Below are 19,619 nucleotides of genomic sequence, written 5' to 3' on the forward strand. Positions count from 1 at the left end.
ACAGCATGCTGGTGGTTGTAGTTCGCTTCCGTCTGGCCGCAGTGTACACAGAGTTTTGGTCAGCCGGTGAGGAGGATTCGGTGGTGAACGGCACTTATTTCAGATTCTCACAGCTTGTATAGAGACACATGATGGGGATGAGCGCATGAAGAAATCCCCTGACTCAAGGGAAAAGCAGGGTGTGCGCTCAGGGCGGCTCGCACCACTTCCTCTTCTGAAAGCCGTGAAACAAAGTAACAAGACTCCAAGACAAATGACACATGTATGTCAAGCGAGACAGCTGAGACTGCGAGGATCAGGTCCCCCCCAAGGCCGGGGGCCCAAATAGCCGGCTACAGGAGAGAACAGCGGAAATCTAGAAAGGTTTGTGATGTGATGGAAGGAGCGAGCTCATTATACATGTAGCATCTCACTGCTCCTTAGTTTCATGCAGTAGACATCTTACAAGACATCTTACACTACTCGAGCATTAGTAGAGGCGCTTCAAATCCTCCACACAGTCATTATTATAATTCATAGGGGCTCTCACATGAGCATTTACCGGCCGCTTATCTACCACTCAGGGAGCACATAGCAGCCCTGCACGGGTAATACGCGGGCGTACTGCTGCATGCCGACAAATCCCCCTACACTATGGTGGCGTGTATGCACTCATAATATGTGCCAAGATAATGCATGCCGTGTTCTTTTTTATTATTGCACCAAGCCCGCACTTGTAATACGCGGTAGAATACTCTCGTGTGAGAGCACCCTTAGGGCTCCTTCACACTGGTGATCACAATATTGCCGCGAGAAAATCGTGATTTTTTTTTTCCCTGCGATTTTTGAGCGTTAACTCTGCTTTTTCTCACAAAAACATCAGTGCTGTTTGTGATTTTCTTGTGAGTTTTTTTTTTTTGCTAGATTTTGCTGCGATTTTCTTGAGCGAAAGTCAATAGGACTTTTTAATGTTAAAAACGCATTGCATCGCATGAAAATTGCGAGTTTATACTTTATGATGCAATCAAAAGGAGGCTCCATAGGGAAACTTGGGAAATAAAAAGCGCAGGAAGATAGGACACGCCGCAGGAAGATAGGACACGCCGCAGGAAGATAGGACACGGCACAATTTTTTTCTGCAACATCGCATGAATGAAAATATCGCAAAAATCATTGGTTTCATAATTCTGTGTTTTCACTCACTCACACCGCATGAAAATTTGCGGGATTTTATCGCCAGTGCGAAGGCGCCCTTCATTCCAGGGTTTTGCATATGGGTGTTTAAAAACATTACATAAGATAAAGATAAGTACAACAAACATGACTAAGGGCGAAAGCACACCGCCGTATGCGCAAATATGGTCTCCACTAAGCTCGGAATAGCGAGCGAAATTACCGACTGAAAGGAACGCTCGGAAGTTGTAATCATTAGCCCAGCCCACTACAAGCTATTATACATAGGTCACAGGTGTGGTAGCGCGCTATTCTTTGTGAGAGTTTCTGAGGTTGGGGACATGACTTCTTCAGAAGGACATGGTTGCTGTATCACAGATTTGGGCAGGCGCATGAGATTCGGGAGCTTGTACCTAGAATCATTCCTAGGTACTAGGAGTATTCGGAGGAGGTGCATCCGGACAGGTTCGTTGCCTTCTGTCATTTGTCAGTGCAGCAATTTGATCTTCTGGCGGAGGTGCGTTCCAGAATTACACACAGGGACACCAACATGCGTCGGCGTATCTAAGCTGAGGAAAGACTCTTAGTCACCCTGCGGTAAGTACATGGCCAGTTCTATGTTCTACTCTCTGTGTTACAATTTACTTCTAGCCTGTTTATCGTCTCTTGTTTGTCTTTGATTATTGCCACGGCAGCTTTATAAGGATTCTTTATGGGGGTCTCACGTGAACACATTTTAAATGCAGAATCCGCAATCGCCATCCGCGTGGAAGATCTGCGGCAAAACATGGGCATTGAAAGGTATGTAGTTTCGATTTTTCATTGACACTCGAGGGTATGAATTACGTATTCCGCGAGCAGAAGAAAAATCACAGAATGCTCTATTTAAGCGCTGATTCCACGCGGATGGCTCCCATTGAAGTCAATGGATGCGAGTGTTCTGTTGCCCCTACGCAATTAAAATTGCATATAAGCGGCTGAAACACTCGCAACTTCAAAAGGAAAAGCTGGAATGCCGGCTGATGGGGAGAAATCCTTCTTCCACGCGGACGATACGCTGTGCATAGTGTACAATTCGCGTGGAAAAACACTCGCATCCGCGATCTTCCGCAATCATTCACAATTACTTTCTGCAAATGATCACAGGTCTTCCGCTGCAGAAATCCGCATCTGGAATCTGACTCGTTCGTGTTAGTCTGGCCTTAGTTTGGCCAAACCCAGATTGTCACCTACAGAGAGAACCAATACTGTGATGATTTGCTCGTTTACCCTTTTGTTGTTTGTGTCGCCAAGAAATGTGTTAGATTAAGACGTGTAAGAAAAGTTAAATATCTCCCCTTTTTCTTCTGTCTGCAGGTTCCTGCATATGCTTCACTACATTTTGATTTTCTTTTAGGGCACTTTACTATTACTGGGATCATCAAGGAAACCAGTGATGTGGTTTGGCAGCGTCTGGTACCTTTGGTGATGGCTCCACGCTTTTGTAAAGATTGGTTGGACGTCACCAAGGGGTTTCTGTATTCTACATAGTTCCTGAACTGCATCAGGGCACTGGACGGCAAATACATCCATGTCAAAAAGCCGCTGCACTCAGGTATTTCAATTATAAGTAGTTCTTCTTGGTAGTACTGTTGGCTGTTGCTGATAATAAACTATTCTTGTGAGCATCCAATGGAAGTGCTGCAGATGCTCACATTTTCAGGACTTCCAGAATGGGTCAGCGGCATGTTGCAAACAGTCTCCCTTCCAGAACCATTGGTTCTTTGTGGCTCATTAGGTCCATCTGCCCCATTTGTCCTTGTGGTGAATGTGGGATTTGGGCTGGCAAATCATGTCCTGCATCCCTAAACACCAGGAGGCAGGTGTTTAATTACCGTCTCACAGGTGCCAGGCATTTTGTGGAGTGTGCCTTTGGGATCATCACCAACAAGTGGAGAGTTTTCCACAGTACCCTGCAGCTGAAATCTGACAACATGTGTGCAGTAATTAGACCCTGTGTGTTTCTGCATGACTTTTGCCGGGACAAAAATGCTGGTTGGAATGCAGAAGAGGCTCAACCAAAAACTCAACCAGACCAGCAGCATCAGCTCTCCAAGTCAGGGACATCTTTGCAGACTACTTTCTGAGTCCTCAAGGAGCAGTTCGGTAGTAGATGGACCATGTGAGAGGAAGCAAATGCACTGATCTCTCCAAACAACATACTTTTTTTTAAAGCCAGCTGTGTTTTAAAAAATTTTTTTTTCAGAGAGTTACTTATTGGCACATGTTTAGTTAGGGACTCGCAAGACAACGAGGACCCTTGATGTGGGTTGCGAGCATAACCTAATTTTCCTAACTTTAACCACTTAATTTAGGCTTTGCAAAGAGTGTGGATTCACAGACGTTAAGCCTATGCTTGGAAGCTGTCAAACTTAGTGACTAATACCTCGTATTTGTTCTCCCCAGGGGCAAAAAATCATTAAGATTGAATAAAGACAATGTGAAACCTCACTGCTAATTTTTTCATATACCAGCAGATCACTTCCAGACCTGAAGTTCACAGCTGCCATCTCTGCTCCTCCTGTGAGTGGCAGTATTGTGCAAACTTGTGATGCAACCATCGGAAGGCTGAATGTGGCGTATTTCTAGGTAGGTTACTGTAGTGACTTATGTCTTCTGTTAAACAATTGTCGCAGGCAATTTAGCAGCTGTAAAACTCTTCTAATTCTGCTGCCTAGCGGCAGCTAACTGTTTGCTTCCCAGCTTGGGAGCTTCACTGCAGCGTTAATTATTTTAACCAAGATTGTTCTTTTTCTCGTTTCAAAACACCGCAGAGGAGTTAACGACTGTTGTTGTGGAATTTGCTTTTCTATGGCAATTACCCACCTGTGGCCGTGCCCAGATTGGCAAACATGATGGGATCTATGAGCCTATAAACCCAGTATCGTACTGCTACCACTTTAAGGGTGCCTTTAGCAGAATCTAGATGGCCCTTGAGAATGCAAACTACAGATTCATGATGTGAGATGTTGCCATTAACGGACAAGTATTGGATATCTGTGTGTTCCAGCAATCCAAGAACAAAGAGATATTGCAGGCAGACAGGCTTGGACTCCCCAGCAAAGGTGAGACAAACAACATTTTTAAAATCGTGTTCATTGGAGCTGAGGGCTTTCCACTGCAGGCACATCTCCAAAAACCTCTTCTTCAAAGAATTTTGGAGACAGCAAAGATTTTCGGCCTCTCCTGAGCGAGACGTGTGCTGCTGAATGCTTTTCCCAATTTGAAAATTCACATCTGCATATTTCAGGCCGCAAAGACTATGTCTCCAGAAACCAGTGCCGGCCTGTTGTGTCATGCACAACTACTTGCAACATCATGATAGACTCTTATGCTCACCATCTCCCAAGTCCATGTGCAAAAATGTGGGCAGCCTGGTAATCAGCTTTGGAGAGTGGCATTCTTAGGGAATCTGCCATAGCAGCCTTGGGGCCTTTCAGAAGACCCTCGTCTGCCATTACAACCAGACGACAACCCGTGATCCTATTGCAGGGGGCAATGCGGGACCCCCGAACATCGGTTGGGGCATTTAAATGCTGCTGTCAGAATTGACCACGGCATTTAAAGGGTTAACAGCCCCGAAGAGCGGCACAGCTTATTGGAGCTGTTGCAGGTGGGTGTTGACTGTAAGAAATAGCCGGCCCCCGCATTGTATGGAGCGTGATTGACCTGCAATCCCCCTTCATACATACCCCGAACCTTCAGGATGTAACTATACATCCTATAGTGTTAAGGGTTTAAACAAGCCTGTACAACAGGTATGAGTAAGAACACTGGGACGCCAGGCAACAAAACTTAGTAGCCCTGCTAATGGACCAGCACTATAAAAGGAGACGGTCCCCATCTGCACCCGACTTCACAGAAGCCAACTATCCTGAGGGAGCAGTAAGCGATGGAGAAAAAGGATGGCACCGTCCATGAATAGGAGTGACCTGAAGCTCACTGGGAAAGGAAGGCCTCTTCCCACTGCTGGAGGGCAGCCAGTCCTGCTGAGATACCTCCGAAGACACTCTTCATGGCAGCTACTTCCATGTTGCAGCATAGGAGGCATTCAAAGAAAAAGATCACTCTCTTGGCAGGGGGAAAGTCTTGAAGTGCTGTGGAATAAAGAAAAAGTACAAGTGACAGAGCCCGTTGTACCAAAACTCAGCCTTACAAAATAAGTATTCTAGCATTTCATGTGTATGAAGGGGGGATGCGAAGAGTATGAAACTGTGCTTCCTGTTCTCTCACATCTGAGGCTCGTAAGCCGCTGCTTATTGGGGCAGTCAGGTCTGCACTGTGAAGGTGCAAGTGCTCACAACAGACTGAAAAGTGTCACTATATTTCTGACAGGATTCCTAATTTTCATGGACGCGTCACGTGAAAAGTAATGGCGTCTATGGCATTTGCCGCTACATTTAAACAGCAAACGTTTATTGGTTCACAATCAAATAATCAATAACAAAATGGGGCTTGAGGACTGTACGATTGTCAAGAAGACTCGTGCAACCCTAACACAATGCCTGAGTAAGAATGAGCTGGGGAAAAAAGAGAAATAACACAAAGACTTGTATATAGTACCTCGGATCCCCAGGAACGGTTAGGGCTTGGTATAACTTTACTTAATGAATAAACTTTTACAAACAGGTATTCAAGGCAATGCAGGTACAATCCGCTTTAACTGCTAGCAGGCTAGAGCTCAGAGGTCAGGGAGGATACACAGGATGAAAACTGGTCCTACAGTCCACGTTATCTGTACGGCACCGCTCCTGGACTGGGATCACTCCAGAGGAGGAAGAGGGGTAGGGGTCGCTCCGCAGACACTCTGGTAGGCAATTATTTAAAGCAAAAGACTTAACAATAACACCCTGCATGGTAGGTGCGTAGGTGTGTCTCAGTAGCGTACCTCTGTGCGGTGATCCTGACTTTGTACGGTCACACGGGAAAAGCCTGTAGTATGAATTGGTACCTGTATGGTGGGTTCCTCTATACAGAATTATTTGGAATGTCTCTCTCTCTGATGGTGGTTCTTACTCCATCCACATCCAGACTTCACTCGCTATGGGATATCTCTCCTCTCCCTCCATCTTCACCTACATGGTGCTTCCATGCGGCTCTGTGTTAGCACTCTCTCAGTAGCTGACAAGATGAAACTCCTTTCCCGCTCTCTAGCACTCCTATTTATATCTTCTCTCATACCACATGACATGACAAATTGATACAGCTACATGCAGGCAATGATTTTATTACAGTTAACCTCTCAAGCGCCGCAGCTGTGCAACAAACACACTAGAAATGACAGGACAAGCTTTGCACAGTGCATCTACATAGGACAAAACATATATGACATTTATAGAGGACCCAGGATGGTGTTCTGGCCCACTACACCAGGACCTTAGGTTCCTCCATCACGGGCTCTGGGGAGCGCAGAGGAGGTTCTGGCGCCGGTGAAGCATCCAGCTTTGGTGAGAATTCGGCCAGTTGGTCCTCCTTTGCTGCAAGGACCAAAAAAGCGTATTAGGGGCAAAAATCTAGACAGCAAGACAGTAATGGGTTAGGGAGCTTTAATACCTACCAGAGTGGTCCTTCACAGATGTCTGTGGTGGAGGGGTCCCAGGTCATGGGGGCCTCCCCTCGGCATGTGAGGCATGCCCACTTCCTTTTCTGTTGGGGCAAAGCAAAAGGGAAAACAACATTAGCAATGCCATAAAAGACAAATATGTTGGCAAAAAACATGGATATCGAGCGTGGATAGCACCCACATATTAATCCCCTCCGCAGAACCCACTGTATACCAATGGACAGATAGTTCAAAAGTTCATTGTGAAACTTGCAATTAAGCAGTACAAAGCCTTGCACCTGCAGTAAAGAAACCTTTGGCATGATTCTCCTGTGTAAACTCCTTTACGCTACAGGATGTACATTTAGGTCCTGGAGGTTTGGGGTTAGTTTGGCAGGGATCGATCCCGCTCCATAGAATGAGGGTGCTGGTTGTTTCTAACAACCGTCACCTGTCCGCAAGGACTCCGATAACCTCCACCGTAGATTGGAGCTGTTAAGACATTTAATGTGTCCATCAATTCTGACAGCGGCATTTAAATGGCCTGATCGAGGTTTGGACGCCCTGCACTGCCCCCATGATAAGATCGAATGTTGCTTCGCAGTAGCCATGGCAGCCGGGGGCCTTCTGAAAGCCCCCAGGCCTGCCATTGCAGATTACCTATCATGCTATCCCTGTGGGGTGGCTTGATGACAGCCTGCCAGATCGCGGTATAAAATAATACTGTGGTATTACATCATACTGCATGATTGATCAAACCATCGACAATTCTATAACGAGAAACAAACCTTATAATTAATTAAAATATTAAAGAGAGTACAGCAAAAAATAATAAGGAAAAAAAGGCCACGAGAGACATCAAATAAATGTAATTTCTGTTGCAGTGTGTTGTACGCCTTAGGACCAAGAGCCCCCCAAACTTCTCAAAATTTGGTTTTTAGTACATTACTCTCCACCTAAGAATTTTCAGAAGGTTGATGAGTACATTTTGTTGTACATTAAATAGTACGATTGAGAAATACAAAAAGAGCTTTTATTTTCAAAAAGAGTGAAAAATGGGAAAAACCCAGAAGGGCTCCTTCCACAAACCCCTAAAAATTCACCAAATGGCCGCTCGTCATAACAGCGCACTCTAAACTGATTGATTTATTCACTGACTTTTGCTCACACTCTGAGGGAAGAAATCGTTGCATCAACCCTCGCGCAGCACTCAATTCACCCATACCTTACAAAACCACCACCACACATATCGCTTACCTCTCACCCGGTGCCGTATCTCATGGCTGATCTCCTTCAACCGTCCCAGCTCCTTGAGCTTCAGGTCGCTCCATTGCTTCTGAAGCTGTTCCCTACTGCGGTCAGTGCCAAACTTTCTCTCCAGTACCCGCACTGCTCTCCTCAGGATTGTCTTTTTGTACTGATTCGGGTGCAGATTGGGACCATGCACCCCATCATAATCTTGCTGGTCTATTAGCTGGACCAGCAGTCTTATTTCCTGGCGTCCCAGTGGTGATACCCGGTGGCTCATGTTATAGAAATGCAAAATGGCTGATGGTTCCGTGAAACTGCGAGCACGTGGCACACACTATTACGCGGGTACGCCCAGGCAGACATTCTGTCAGACCCGCCGTAGCCCCATTCACTCGCTGCATTCACAGGCACATATTCGCCTTTTAGTACGCACATGGAGGATGCTAGTTACGAGTTTCGAGTTCAACAGTGTCTCCTTTGGCATGTGCATAAATGCAGGCTGCCATTCTTATTTACAGTCCCCTGAAAGGAACAGAGTGAAATACATTCTACACCTTAGCAGAAGAACTGAAAAGAAGCATTCCCTTATTTTTTTTGTTTTGAAACTGATAAACTCTAAAAAAATCTCCTCTCCCCCAAAAAATAATTGACATTAAGGCCTCATGTCCACGGGGAAAATCAGGCCTGCCGCGGATTCTTCATGGAGAATCCCGCAGCGGGTCCCTCCTTTCCCGCAGACATAAGGCCTAAAAAGAAGAATTACTCACTTGTCCAGACACTGCGGATCTGCCCTCCGTCGCGGCCGGATCTTCTTTCTTCGGCCCGGCGGATGTGCTCAGCACGCCAGCAGCGTTCCGCGCGTGAGAGCAGGAATTCAGCTGCAGGTGTGCCGCAGCTCCGGACAGCTTCCACAGGCTACAATAGAAGCCTGCGGGAGACCCGCACTAAAGTGGAGCGCCTCAAGGGAAAATGACATCCGCAGGTATTTAACTACCTGCGGGTGTCCAATGCATCACTATGGGGCGCGGATCACACGTGCCGGTGAAACGCTGCGGATCTGTCCCCATGGACATGAGGCCTAATGGGTTCTCTTCTCAACGAATGAATTGCACACGCTATTTTATTAGTGATCCAAAATACGGGTGTTTTATACACTCTACTATTGTGTCTTGTAGTGAAAAAAACGCAACGATTGGTCCGTGTTAATAGTGCTGTGTGTCCAATGTGGAGGCCAACCATGGCTGTGCTGTTTTCCCCTGTAGGGCACAGTATATTACTTATTGAGTCATTGTGGTTAGACACAGGACCGCACACTGGACAAGAGCAATGCAACAGCGGGCATTAACCATGCTTTGTGGGACAAGGGTGGTCCCAATACCTCTCGGGTTTCTGTGGGTTTGCCCTTTATAATATTGTGTGTTTGTGCCTACTATGTTCACATCCAGAGGTTTACAAACGTGAATAAAGTGCGGCAACAAAGGTTATTTTTTAAAATAATTTTTATAAATAAAAACAAAAAATCATTATATCCACACATGTATAAAACAACCTTTGTTACTGCCAAAACAAAAAAATTCAAGAACAATCTTGTCCTCCCAAATACTACGCTCTGGGAAAGGTGAATCAAGGGGGTGCTGTGAAGAAGCCTGCGACCCATGGCCAGTTTCATAGGGCCTGGATGTACTGCTCTGCCTCCCACGTGGTGCCGACGGCAAATGTTGGCTCATGGCTGACGGCAGGTGGTGCAGCTTGGGTAAAGACACCTATGGGCACAGGATACAACGAAGATGGGACCGCTGGATTAACCCCTTCGCGCAAAATGACGTACCGGTACATCATCGGGATAGCGCGAGATCATGACTGACCTCGCGCTATCCCGCAGCGGGAGTCGGCTGTCAGTCACAGCCGGCGTCCCGCTGCAACAGTGGGAGGGCATCGGAGATGCGCCCCCCGCTGTTAACCCCTTCTAAGTAGATCGTGGCAGGGAAAGAGTTCACAGAGGGATCGCGCTCCCTCTGTGTCTCTGGCCGGCTCTCGCGATGTCATCGCGAGAGCCTGGCCTGTCACCATGGCAACAGGACGCCAGACACTGGCGTCCTGTATTGCCTATGCCTATGATTGCTGTATAAGCTCTGCCATGCCTTATGACAGCGATCATAGGCACAGTGCTGCAAGTCCCTCAGAGGGACTCAAATTGTGGAAAAAAAAGAAAATAAAAATGTAAAATAAAGAAAAATGTTAAAAAAAATGTAAAAAAACCCTTTTTTATGCTTTTTCTAATATTAGCATAAAAAAAGGTAAAAAAAAAAAAATTAAAACCCCACATATTGGGTATTGACGCGTCCGTAACGATGTGTACAAAAAGTTGAACACACTTTTTATTTTGTACGGCAAAAAGCGTAAAAAAAAAGCTAAAAAACAGAGGCAAAATGCTAATTTTTAGCATTTTGCCTCACAAAAAATGCAATAAAAGTGATCAAAAAAGTCGTACATTCCCCAAAATGGTACCAATAAAAACTACAGCTCGTCTTGCAAAAAATAAGCCCTCATAGAGCTCCGTACATAGAAAAATAAAAAAGTTACAGGACTTTGAATGCAGCTATAGAGAAAAAAAAAGATTTCCAAAAAAAAGGGTTTTTATTGCAAAAAAGTGTAAAAACCTAAAAAAAATATAAGAATTTTGGTATCGTTGTTACCGTACCGACCCGCAGAAAAAATTTTGTGCTTCATTTATGCTGCATGATTAACGCTGTAAAAAAAAAATCTATGGCAGAATTGTTGCATTTTCTCTCCCTGTTATCATAAACAAAATAATAAAAGTTTTATGATATAGTCTATGTACCCAAAAGTGGCACCGATAAAAACTACAGCTCGCCACTCAAAAAACAAGCCCTTATACGGCCGCGTCGACGGAATAATAAAAAAGTTATGACTTTTGAAAAATGGAGATGGAAAAATACCAAAAATCGTTTGGTCCTCAACGCCAAAATAGGCCGTGTCATTAAGGGGTTAAAGGCACCTTGGGCCGCCGTGCAGACTTAAGATGGTGCCGCTGGGGCAACCTATCATGGTGCCGCTGGGGCAACAGCTGATGATACTAGGGGCCAGCAACTCCTGCTGCTGCTCAGCATGATTATCTGGCTGGTGCCCAAGCTGAGCAATGTGGCACATGAGGGGCTGTAAACGGCCACTGGTCTAGCAGACAAAATAGCTGGTCTCATACGGCAGCAGGGCTGCCTCAAAGAGTGTGTCACTATGTTGATAGGCAGATGCCCAAAGTCCAGGGCCAGGCTCAGACAGTTAGAGATCTGCCCAATCCTCATCTGCCCTTCTTTGTTGGTAGCTAAGCACTTCCTGATCTACCTGCAAACCAGGAGACGGATTGGGCAGAACAGCTTGCTGAGTTATGGCTGGTGGGCTCCCAAGGTCCACTGAACAGGGCGCCTGGCCATGTAGATCATGGGGCTGAGGCATGGCCACGTCAGCCATGACAATTCACCTTCCTCCTCCTCTCCGGCCAAATTACTCGAAGACCTAATGTGTGCAGGGAAAAAATAAAAAATGGTAGACTAGTGGACTTTATAGTGCTTTCGCCATAACAGATGGCAGATCTAAGTTTTAGCATTTCTACCCCCTCAACTCCCACAAAAGAAGAAAAAAATGCTGACTCGTTGGATATTAAGTCGATAGTTTCACGGGAACGCAAAAAATTCGATAACGACATTTCAAGCAGTTTGCAGTTAATTTCAAGTCCCCATATCTGTGCAGAATGTGCATGACTCGTGTCATTAGCTGCACCCAACGCTCTGCCAGCTGCAGCCACAAAATACAATAAAAAAATTGGCACTTGTAAAGTTTAAGGTTCACAGCTATATTTGGAGAACTAGATTGACCCGATGGTCGCTACACGAACATAAAATGTTTCAGAAGTGGTTGTTGTGAACTTCTAAATCTGCTTGGTTAGGTGATTTCGCAGTTTCCCTGAAAATAAGACATATCCCAAAAATAAGCCCTAGCATGATTTTTCAGGATTTTTGAGGATTAGAATGATTTTTAAGGATTTGTGAGGATGCTTGAGAGCTCAGTTACATGGGTGCCGATGCGCCCGTGTTTCTGCAGGATAAGACAGCTGCACTGCCGCTTCGGACGACTCTCTGCACCAGCCAGCAGATAGAACACATGGCCGGCAATGGAGCCGGTCATGCAGAGAGACGTCTGCACCCAGTGCGGCCGTCTTAATGTGCAGTAACACGGGAGCATCAGTGCCCGTGTGACTGAGTCCTGAACTATAAGCCCTACTCCACAATTAAGCCCTAGTTGCAGTTAATAAAAAAGTCTATGTAAATAGTGTCCAGGCAGCTATACATGTAAAAATGTAAAATCTTTTGGAGCAAAATTTAATATAAGACCCTGGCTTATTTTTGGGGTGACAGGGTATTTAGAGTGTCACTTTGTATTTAGAGCAGATATCTAATATAAAAAAGCCTACAGGTCTCTCTCTGTTTGTCTGTCTTTCTCTCTGTCTGTCTATCGCTCTCGTTCTGCCTGTTTATTGCTCTCTCTATCTCTCTTTCTCTGTCTTTCTAGCGCTCTCTCTTTGTCTGTTTCTCTCTGTCTCTCTATTTGTCTCTCCATGCTTTCTCTCTCTCTGTGTTTCTCTGTCTCTCTATCGCTCTCTGTCTGTCTCTCTATTGCTCTCTCTTTGTCTGTCTATCTATCTCTCTCTTTCTGTCTATTGCTCTCTCTGTCTCACTATCTATCTCTCTCTTTTTGTCTATTGCTCTCTGTCTCTCTATCGCTTTCTCTCTGTGTTTCTATTGCTTTATCTCTCACTGTCTCTCTATCGCTTTGTCTGTCTCTATCACTCTCTCACTCTGTCTCTCTATCGCTCTCTGTCTGTCTCTTTATCACTCTGTCTGTCTCTCTATTGCTCTCTCTTTGTCTGTCTCACTATCTTTCTCTCTCTTTTTCTGTCCATTGCTCTCTCTGTCTCACTATCTATCTCTCTCTTTCTGTCTATTGCACTCTCTCTCTCTATCACTTTCTCTCTGTGTTTCTATTGCTTTTTCTCTCACTGTCTCTCTATTGCTTTGTCTGTCTCTATCACTCTTTCACTCTGACTATTGCTCTCTCCCTGTGTCTGTCTCTCTATCGTTGTCTTTCTCTATCGGTCCTCATTCACGTGATCGCCGTTATCCAATGGATAATGGCGATTACGTAAAAGTTAACACACAGTTGAAGTTTGATGCGCCTTTCAGTTTGGGCCCCGTTGTGCATACAGACATAATAGGACCACAATGGGTATGTTTCTAAACACGGGACAAACAGGGGTATCCATTTTGGGGTGAAAGTCTTCATTCATATGTGTAATATACAAAAAACATGTTTTTAAAATGACAGAATTACACAAAAAATTAAAATCATAATTTTTTCCATCTGCTTTGCTCAGATTCATTCAAAAACTGTGTGGTAAAAATATGCAGTACACCCCTAGAGGAATGCGTTAAGTGGTCTAGTTTTCAGAATGGGGTCATTTGTGGGCGTTCTCCATCGTTTTGGCCGCTTAAAGGCTCTACAAGTGGGCAATGGGGCCTAAACCACCTTCAAGCAAAATGTCTGTTCTAAAAGCCACCAGCTGCTCCTTTTGGTTTGGGCCTCGTTGTGCATACAGACATAAGATTAGGGCCACAATGGGCATGTTTCTGAACACAGGGCAAATGGGGGTATCCATTTTAGGGTGCAAGTTTTCATTCCAATGTGTGCTGTACGAAAAAAAATGGTTTTAAAAGGGACATAATTGCCAAAAAAATGAAAATTGTTATTTTTTCCCCTCCTGTCAAAATGCTCATAACACCCCTAGATAAATTCGTTAAGGGGTCTAGTTTTCAAAATGGGGTCAGCTGTGGGGTTTTCCATCGTTTTGGCCACTCAAGGGCTCTACAAGTGGGCAATTGGCCTAAATTGCCTTCAAGCAAAATGACTGTTTTGAAAACCACCGGCTACTCTTTTCGGTTTGGGCCCCGTTGCACCCAAGATTAGGGTCACAATGGGTATGTTTATGAACACAGGACAAACGGGGGGATCCATTATGGGTGCAAATACTCATTTTCATGTGCATTATAGAAAAAAAATCCTGTCTTTTAAATGGCATATTTGCAAAAATATGAAATTTTATTTTTTCTCCTCTAAATTGCATTAATTCCTAAAATATTCACGACCCCCCCCCCTCAGTGAATACATTAAGGGATGTAGTTTTTAAAATGGGGTCATTTGTGTGGGTATCTATCACTCTCACACCTACTAGCCTTTACAGTCTTGGCTTGGTGCAGGAAAGGAAAATGTTCCTCAAAATGTTAAAAATCAATGTTAAATTTAAATGGTTAAAAAAAAACTGAAGTTTTTCCAGTGTGTGTCCAGAATAAAGTAAACAGATGGAAATATATATCTTATCATTTGTACAGTATGTTTGCACACATTTAAGATATTGCAGTTGAAAATGTGAAAAAAATGACAATTTTTAAAAGGTTCCCAATTTTTACGCTTTTAATAAATATATACACACATTCTTTTAGACTATTTTCAGCGCCGAAATGAAGTACAACATGTGACGAAAAAACAATGTCAGAATCACTTGGATATGCAAAACCTTTACAGAGTTATTCTATGTCAAAGTGACACATGTCAGATGTCCAAAATTTGGTCTGGTCATTAAGGCGCAAACAGGCTTGGTCACTAAGGGGTAAACTGAGATTTGGTCACTTTATGAGTCATATAGTTTATTGTTCAAATTGTTTTTATTGGGTTTTTGAGTCATGTTAACATTAACATTAAAGTGTTTGTTTCTCACTGGTTCTATTTCCATTAAGTGTGAACAGATAACATTTGTGAAAAGAGATACGATGAACTATTTAACTGTCAGAGTATAGAAGTGAAAGATAGAGAGGGAGTAAAAGTTAAGTGAAAGACAGGTAAGAGGGTTGGAAGGTGGGGTGGCGGGGGGGGGGGGGGGGGGGAGGTGGGGAGTGCCCCCGGCGTCTCAGGAACAGCTCTCAATTAACGCAGCGTAAACAATGGGAGTTGTAGTTATAAGTTTGGGACAATTCCTGATTGGAGCCATATCTTCAGGTCCTTTGAGTTGCGGAAAAGTATCCAGGCTGACCAGGTTGAGTAGTATTTTTCTCTTTTATTCTCATCGTGCGCGATTATTTCTTCCATTTGGACTATGTGGTCCATAGTTTCCAGCCATACGATTCTCGTGGAGGGTGAGGAAGATTTCCAGAGCCTTGGAATGATTTGTCTCATAGCTATCAGAAAGAATTTAAGTGGGTTCTTTTTGTTTTTAGCTATGGAACCAGGTAGTATATGTCAGAACCTGTAACTCTCGGGGCCGCCGTGCCCGCACCACCGGTCCTGCCACCCGGGCTACAGGAGTGCGGCGTAGGGGAGCCCCGGTTCTGGTGATCTCCCCGGGCCGCTGTAAGACTGGTCGCCGCCGGGTTGCTAGGGAGGCAGCTGGTGCTTCTAGTCACTTGACTACCAGGCTGGCTTCCCTAGTAACGGTCTGTGCTGCAAGACTGGGGGCGTGCCCCCAGCACCTCCCTGATTAGCCCTGCTGCTGTCAGGCTCCCCGCCCCAATCAGCTTCTGGGGCGGGAGCACTGACAGCATTTAAATATGTGTGTTTTCCTGTCAGGCGTTGCCAGTGTTAGTTTGGTTCTCCAGCTGCACCCGCGTTTATCCTGACTGCTCTTGTGACCTCGGCTTTTCTGACACCTGCTTTTGGACTTGACTACGTTTTGCCTGACCCCTCTGTACTGCGTACCCTCTTGTTGCCTACCCGGATTGTCTGACCATTCTACCGTTGTTTGTCTCAGTGTCTGTTTGTCTCCCGTGTCCCGCTTCCCTAGTGAGGGTAGGGACCGTCGCCCAGTTGTCGCCCTGGGGGTTAGCCCAGGGGGGCAAGTAGGCAGGGACAGGGGTTGCGGGATATCTCAGGGACCCCCATATCCCGGACACTGTCCTGACAGTAACACTGGCCGAACGAAGGTCAGACCCTTGCATCCGCCCGGCGACTTTGAGCCCCTCGATGGAGGCCGTGGCGGCTGTAGCGAACCAGGTCCAGGTCCTTACGACCCTTGCCCAGGACCTAACCGCCCGCTTGCAGCCACGGGAGCAAGTGGCAGCTGCAGGCCCCATGCAGCCCCCGTCCGCTCCAGGAACAATGTCAGAACCTCGAGCCACGCTTCCGGATTGCTTCTCCGGAGAGAGAGATCAGTTTTTTGCATTTAGGGAGAGCTGCAAGCTCTACTTTGATCTCCGCCCCCACTCCTCTGGTACTGAATACCAGAAAGTGGGAATCGTAATTACCCGCCTGAGGGGAGAGCCCCAAAATTGGGCTTTCTCGCTACCAGCTGGCTCTCCAGCCCGACTATCCCTTGACGCCTTTTTTTCCGCCCTGGGTCAAATTTATGACGAACCCGACCGGGCGGGCTACGCAGTCTCCAAACTTCTGGCCCTGCGCCAGGGTTGTAAGATGGCGGAGGACTACTGTTCCCAATTTCGTCAACATTGTACGGAATCCCGGTGGAACGATGCCGCCCTAAAAGACTTATTTTTGACCGGCCTGTCTGAGGGTCTCAAGGACCTACTTGTGGCCCACCCAGAGCCTAGAACTCTGGAGCAAGCCATGTCGCTGGCTATTCGAGCCGACCGACGTTTGAGGGCCAGACACGCCGCTCGGACCACCCCACTCCCCACGTCTACTTCTTCGACTGACCCGACCTTTTACCCTCCCACCACCGAGGCCATGGAGCTGGGAGCCATGACCCCCAAGCAACGACGGGAACACCGCCTGAAGAAGAACCTCTGCTTCTACTGTGGGGAGCCGGGTCACCGCATTGCTACCTGCGCTAAGAAGCCACGGCAGGAAGAACTCCCGCTCCTAGGCAGTTGTCGGGGGGACTGTCTAGGAGCCAAGGTACTCCCTGTGTTGTCCAAGATGTTAGTGCCTTGCACCCTAGAATTTCATGCTTTCCACCGTACGGGGCAAGCCTTTGTTGATTCTGGGGCTGCGGCTAATTTCGTTAACTTTAATTTCGTTGCTCAACTGTCCGGAGTTTTGTTACGTTTAGAGACTCCGATTCTGGTTTCAGGAGTGGACTCCACTCCATTGCAAGCAGGGGTGGTTAATCTGGTTACCCCTGAAGTAAGGTTTACGATAGGAGCCTTACACGTGGAAACCTGCACCTTTCTAGTGATGAGAGATTTGTCTGTGGACGTCGTCCTAGGCCTCCCCTGGCTCCGGGAGCACAACCCGGTAGTAAATTGGGACACGTTGGAACTGGTAAGGTGGGGTCCCCGCTGTGTCAACCACCTTTGTGCGGTGAAGGTGGGAATCTCCACCTGCGAGGGGAGCCCCCTACCAGAATACCTCTCCGAGTTTTCTGACGTGTTCTCCAAACAGTTATCTGAAGCTCTGCCCCCTCATAGGGAATGGGACTGTAAAATAGACTTGATTCCTGGGGCCAAACTTCCTAAGGGCCGCATTTATAACGTTACGGTCCCAGAGAGAGAATCCATGAGGGACTACATCCACGACAGTCTGGCCAAGGGGCACATCCGGCCCTCAGAATCCCCGGTGGGTGCCGGGTTTTTCTTCGTTGAGAAGAAGGATGGGGGTCTCCGGCCCTGTATTGACTATAGAGAGCTAAATAAAATCACAGTCCGAAACCAGTATGCTCTTCCACTCATTCCTGACCTCCTCAACCAGGTCGCTGGTGCCCGATGGTTTTCCAAACTTGATCTCAGGGGAGCATACAACCTCATCCGCATTCGGGAAGGGGATGAGTGGAAAACCGCCTTCAATACGCCCCTCGGGCATTTTGAATACCTAGTTATGCCTTTTGGATTGTGTAACGCCCCCGCCATTTTTCAGGGGTACATGAACTCAGTGTTTCAGGATATCATGGGGGTGTTCGTGGTTGTATATCTAGACGACATTTTGATTTTTTCCTCCGACTTGCCGAGTCACCATACTCACGTTCAGACTGTGCTAGCTCGACTCAGACATAACAAGCTGTTTGCTAAACTCGAGAAATGTGTTTTCGGGGTACAAAAGATATCATTTTTGGGGTATATCATCACGCCATGCGACTTCCAGATGGATCCTGAAAAGGTGAAGGCCATCACGGAGTGGGCCCAGCCAGGATCGTTGAAAGCCCTTCAACGCTTCCTCGGCTTCGCCAACTACTATCGCAAATTCATTAAAGACTTCTCCGTGGTGGCTAAACCTCTAACGGACCTCACCAGAAAGGGGGCAGATGTGAGGACCTGGTCTTCTGAGGCTCTGAGGGCCTTCGATACCCTAAAGGCGGCGTTCTCTTCTGCACCTGTCCTAGTACAACCGGATCTGTCCAGCCCTTTTGTGGTGGAGGTAGATGCCTCTGAGTTTGGTGTGGGAGCGGTACTGTCCCAAGGTCCCTCCACTCTCACCAACCTTAGACCGTGTGCCTATTTTTCTAGGAAGTTTTCTTCCACCGAACGGAACTATGATATAGGCAACCGGGAATTGCTGGCGATTAAGTGGGCTTTCGAAGAGTGGAGGCATTTTTTGGAAGGAGCCCATCACCAGATCACGGTACTCACAGACCATAAAAACCTCACCTATCTAGATTCCGCTAAGAGGTTAAATGCTCGGCAAGCCCGCTGGGCCTTGTTTTTCTCTCGGTTCAATTTTATTGTTACCTATAGACCCGGTTCTAAGAATGTCAAGGCTGATGCCCTGTCTAGGAGTTTTGGTTCTCCGGAACCTTCCGAGCCGGAGCCTGAGAGCATTCTCTCCCCTGGGGTGGTCCTCGCTGCTGTCTCCTCCGACCTTTCACCTCTCATTCACGCCGCTCAACAATCTGCTCCTGAAGCCCTTCCGGAAGGTAAATTATTTGTCCCGTTGTCACTGAGATTGAAAGTGTTAGAGGAGACACATGCTTCAGTCCTAGCTGGACACCCCGGCATCAGGGGTACTCTGGAGTTAGCGGCCAGACTCTATTGGTGGCCGCACATGGCCAAGGATGTACGGGTATTTGTGTCCGCGTGCCCGGTTTGCGCAAGGGGGAAGAATCTCAGGAGACGTCCTGAGGGGCCTCTTCTGCCCTTGCCCATTCCGTCCAGGCCATGGTCCCATTTGTCCATGGATTTTATTACTGATCTGCCATCCTCGCTGGGGAATACGGTCATTTGGGTAATAGTTGACCGTTTCTCTAAAATGTCTCATTTTGTTCCGCTTGGCAAGTTGCCTAACGCCAAACTTTTGTCTGAGATGTTCATCAAGGAGATTGTTCGGTTACATGGGATCCCCGAGGATATTGTGTCAGATAGAGGGGTTCAGTTCGTCGCTCGCTTCTGGCGAGCCTTCTGTAAAAATCTAAACGTTAATTTGTCCTTTTCCTCCGCTTTCCATCCCGAGAGTAACGGACAAACGGAACGGATGAATCAAGAACTTATCCAGTATCTGCGACTGTTTGTCTCTGATAACCAGTATCAGTGGGCCAACTACTTACCTCTCGCCGAATTTGCTATTAACAACCATGGTAACTCGTCGACCCAACTATCACCTTTTTTTTGTAACTATGGGTTTCATC

General features: G+C 46.5%; 1 long non-coding RNA gene across 1 annotated transcript in view; it reads right to left on the reverse strand.

Annotated features, from left to right (window-relative positions):
• Positions 1-6,567: 6,567 nt before the first annotated feature.
• The window catches only part of LOC136588583 (uncharacterized), a 37,283-nt gene continuing 24,231 nt past the window's right edge, over positions 6,568-19,619 (reverse strand). Inside the window, exons 2-3 of the long non-coding RNA XR_010787590.1 lie at positions 6,749-6,837; positions 6,568-6,668 (exon numbers count right to left, since the gene is read on the reverse strand). This is a non-coding gene — a long non-coding RNA (uncharacterized lncRNA). The remainder of the gene's footprint in view (positions 6,669-6,748; positions 6,838-19,619) is intronic.

This window comes from Eleutherodactylus coqui, chromosome 13 (genome assembly GCF_035609145.1).
Source record: "Eleutherodactylus coqui strain aEleCoq1 chromosome 13, aEleCoq1.hap1, whole genome shotgun sequence".
NCBI classification, from domain to species: domain Eukaryota; kingdom Metazoa; phylum Chordata; class Amphibia; order Anura; family Eleutherodactylidae; genus Eleutherodactylus; species Eleutherodactylus coqui.